The sequence below is a fragment of the Culex pipiens genome, chromosome 3, assembly GCF_016801865.2.
Source record: "Culex pipiens pallens isolate TS chromosome 3, TS_CPP_V2, whole genome shotgun sequence".
Classification (NCBI taxonomy): domain Eukaryota; kingdom Metazoa; phylum Arthropoda; class Insecta; order Diptera; family Culicidae; genus Culex; species Culex pipiens.
This window is the reverse complement of record NC_068939.1, coordinates 102,683,032-102,687,472: the sequence shown is the minus strand read 5'-3', so window position 1 is coordinate 102,687,472 and position 4,441 is coordinate 102,683,032. Positions and strand designations below refer to the sequence as shown.

At 45.4% G+C, this 4,441-nt stretch overlaps 1 pseudogene; it reads left to right on the top strand.

The window, feature by feature from the left end:
• The first annotated feature begins 1,313 nt into the window (after positions 1–1,313).
• Positions 1,314–3,692, top strand: LOC120418229 (uncharacterized; annotated as a pseudogene).
• Positions 3,693–4,441: the final 749 nt, after the last annotated feature.

Here is a 4,441-nt window from a genome sequence, read left to right as displayed (position 1 = left end):
GAATTCGGGGAAATGAGCTAGACCCGTTAATCACATCACATTAAATCTCATCACCAAAAAAAAACACATCCGGAAACCCAAAATATCTCCGGTGGTCAAACACCATTTTTCTAAAACGTATCATATCATGAAAATAACATTAATTTCCCATCGAATGCAACAGGGTCAATTTTTCGCAAAGATGGTTTTATCCCTTATCCCCGAATCCCACTTTCCCGAATCCCATATCCCCGAAAATAATTTCCCCTAAAATTCCACATCCCCGAAAATCATTTCCCCGAAAGTGCCACTTCCCCGAAAATCATTTTCCCGAAAATTCCACATCCCCGAAAATCATTTTCCCGAAAATTCCATATCCCCGAATGTCATTTACCTGAATGGCCATTTTACCGAACTGTCGTTTTCCCGAATTTACATATACCCGAATGGTTACTTCACCGAAAATCAATTTTCCCGAATGATAACCTTGATATAAACTATATTGTTATTTAGGGATTTTTTTTTTAAAGTATGACGTTAATATTAAATTCTCCTACGTGTTTTTTTAGATTAAAAAAAAAAACAAATAACCGTAGAAGGCCATCCATAAAACACGCGGACGCTTCAAGAGTGCGGGTTATTGAGATCATCCACGTTCTATAAAATAAAGATTTTTTTTGTAGCGGCAATTTTCAGCAAAGGACAATTTTCCAAAACGGTATCTACGTGGTAAGGATTAAATAGCAACGGCTTTATGCGACGACTCGATGCGCAGGATTCAGTTTGTTCTAGATTTTGTTTAACTGAACTGATTTGTCTTAATCAACTGATTTGTCTTACACGGAGAGGGGATCGATCGCCAAACCAGCGACCGAATTTTGCTGGGTTGGTTTTGCTGATATCAGCGAAATTTTTCTCTAAACCAGCGAAATTTTTCGCTGAAAAAGGTGGCTGCGCGAAATCAAATCCAGCAACTTGGTTTCGCTGGTTTGTTATTTCCGAAACGGTTTCTTTTCCAGCGAAAGTTTTCGCTGGTTTGATACACATCCTTCCAACAGCCGTCATAAATGACTTTCTTTTAATTCTGCTTCCGTTACTGCGAAATCTTTTCTGACGATTGTTCCATCCGTAAACCTCCGTCAACCGGAACGGAACTTTAAGATTTTTAGGTAGGTAACCGGTCACGCGCTGGAAAAAAACAACATTTGTTCAAAACTGTGTCTTTGAGATTGAGCGGGATACACTGAAGGTTAATTGAAAAAAAACAAAAATAATAAAAAATGGAATTTCATTTCATTTTGCCACACCACAAACATTAATGGCCTATTTACAATCACTTAGCTTAGAAAATTTCACTTAGCTTAGGAATTTGAATCAATGGAAATGAATCTGAGTTTCTACAATGGAAAAGTAATCAAATTAGAAACTGACGTTTGGTTTGGAAAATTTCAAAATCTACGGTAAGTTGACGTTTCCATATCAAAGGTAAACAAACAACTGCATAGCAACGTATATCAGCCCAGCAAGTTTTCTAAGTTGATTGTGGATGACGAACGTAAGTTGCAGACTTTCCTAAGTAACTACTTTACTTAGATGTTCTAAGCTAAGTGATTGTAGATAGGCCATAAATTCCCACCGAATCTGCCATCACTGGTCGCCACTGTCATCTTGCTGTCATCCGTCGTCTCGCCGCTCGCGGGCCGCGTAAACGTCAAACGTCGTCGTCGTCGTCGGAATTTCGTAGCATTGCTCCATCTCATCGCTAATTGTTTTTCTTTTTGGTGCGCGCACCCGCGATTCCCTGTTTGTTTTTCCGTTTTTAATCCGTGGCCACGCCACCAAAGGTGAGTTTAGCCGGGGTCCGGTGGCAGTTTCCTCGCGGGGCTATTGTTTTAATGTGGAATTTCTCTTCTAGCTGCCGTGTGGTGTTGTGGGTTGGCGTTCGAAGTGCCAAAAGGTTGTGCGTTGCGGAGGTGGACGGAGTGGCCATTTGGCGGCGGTTTGTAAACAAAGCGGTTGGGCGCAATTTGTCCGCGCTGGTAGGGATTCGGGCCCGCTGCAGTTGTCACAATGACGGATTCCTTCTTCGGGTTCGACACGCATCTTCCGCTGGAGGATGACGGAGGCGGGGGAATTGGGGGCGGTCCGGACGATTCGGAGGAGGAGTACGATGCGCTGAACGATGAGACGTTTGGGCAGGCACGGGAGGGGGACTGGGAGGAGCTGCACGAGGATCCGGTCCGGTCTGGTTGGATCAGCGGGAGGGTGGGGATGGCGATTCGGGGTCGGATTCGGACTTGGATATGAACTTTTCCAGCGTTCGGATTGACAACTTGGAGCTGGACGATGATAACGAGTCGGAGGCGAGGTTGCAGCTGGATCCGAGCCTGTGGACGATGCCGAGCAAGCCGGAGACGCCGCGGCCGCAGTTGCCACATCCGGCGATGCAGCAGCACCATCCGCAGAGTTCGTTGATGGCGGCGATGCAGCACCAGCAGCACCATCAGAGGATAGGCGGGGGACCAGGTAAGGGTGAGGAGATTTTGTGAGAAGGGAGTTTGTTATCATTTGGCTTGTTTTAGGTGGCCCCTTTGTCGGTCTTCCCCCCCAACTTCCCGCTGCTGAATCCGGCTCAGATGCGCATCTGTTCGGTGGAGGAGATCGAGCAGAACATGATCAAGCAGCAGGCGCAGCACTCGATGCCGCCGGAGGTTCCCCAGCAGCTGCCGCCGTTTCATCTTCCGGGCATGGGACTGCCTCGTCCGCCGCCCGGATTTCCCGGCATGATGAATCACCAGCCGCCGTTGACGTTTCCGGTGAACTTTCCGCCGCCGTTGAACATGGTTCCCCCGTTGGTTCAGGAGATTCAGCAAAACCATCCGATGCTGAACCAGCACCGTCACCCCAGCAACAGGGTCAGAATCGCTACCAGCAGCAGCACAATAATCGGCAGAATTACCACCAGAACCAGCAGCAGATGCAGCACCGTGCCAAGCTGAACCGGTCGGGCGAGTACGACGAGTACGCGAACCTGATGAGCGAACGGGACAAGCAGTGGCTGCTGGCCTTTGTACTTAACGCCCAATACCCACCTGATGCCAAACCCATGTGGACGTTCATCCATAAGCATGCGTATGGCCTGGTTTTTGACAACGATACAAAATACGCCTGCGTTGTAAGCCTCCTTGCATATTTATCTAAACCTCCCGCTAAGTAATTTCTATCGTATTGTATTTATTGTGAAGATTGTGAATTATTTATTTATTTTTAATGTGTAAATTGATGCTTTGAATGAATATATTGTCCTATAATTTGATCTATTGATTGAGTTTTTATTTAATAAGTAAAGAAAGTTAAGCAATAACTCTACTTAAAGTTCTCAAGGTTCAATATATGTAATAAGATTTTTTTGTAGTTTAAATCATTTTTTAAACGTAGACGGAATAAATGCTCCTAATGAGTTCAATTTCTTTGATTTATTTAAATCACCATTGAATGATTGATCAAATTCTCCGCCTGGTTCGGCCAGAATCCTGTTAGAAGGGTAGAACATTTCTTCTAGAATGCTGTTAGAATATACAGCTCTGTAAAAACTCTGCAAGAATCCTACAAGAACTTCGTTACTGGGTAACTGCACACCAAATATTTGCACATTGAAAATGATACCTTCTATCCCCCGCTCGCCAAACCGGTTTGTGTCTCGACTGAGTGCTTTCGACCACTTTATACCCCGTTCGCACGGGCGAGTTATAACCGGTTATAAGACCAAAAGTGGTTATAACTCTTAAAACCGGCTATAACTCTGGTTTTGCCCATACAACGAGCTGTCAGGTTAAAACTGGTTATAAGAGTTATAACCAAGTTAAAACTGCTCGAAAATGGAACTCGACTCCATGAAAACTCATAGTAACCTATAGTAACCATCGGAAACATTTGCAAACATTTGCATACATGCAACATTGACAGGAACAAACAAACGGACGTCCCAATTCCACGGAGCGGACGGAGCACCGTGACAAAAAATAACCGAGGTCTGGAACAAAAGGAGAACAGCTAATCACCGATGTTCGGCTTTGGCAAACGAAGCCGGAAGGAATTCAGGATTTTTATTAAATTTTAGTTGAAATAATACCAACTGAACATTTTTAATTTGCAGCATTCCCCCCCTGACCGGATAGGCCTTTGCCGACTGCAAATGTCTAGAACCTGAGCCGATAGACAGTTGGAGGTTTGCTGACGACAGCGAGGGTTTTGGGGGTCCAAATGACTCCATGCAGGGTCGGCTCCGGAACCGACCTCCAGCCTTCTCGTTCTGCTACTCACTGGTCTGGTGGTGGACGTTTACCTAGCCGGTGTCCCAGGGTCGTTGTGATTGCTGCTGCTGTCTTCGCTTACCCAGTGTGCCTGCCACATCGCCCTCAAGAATGTTGACCGACTCTCGAGCTTCCACGTTCCCTATGTT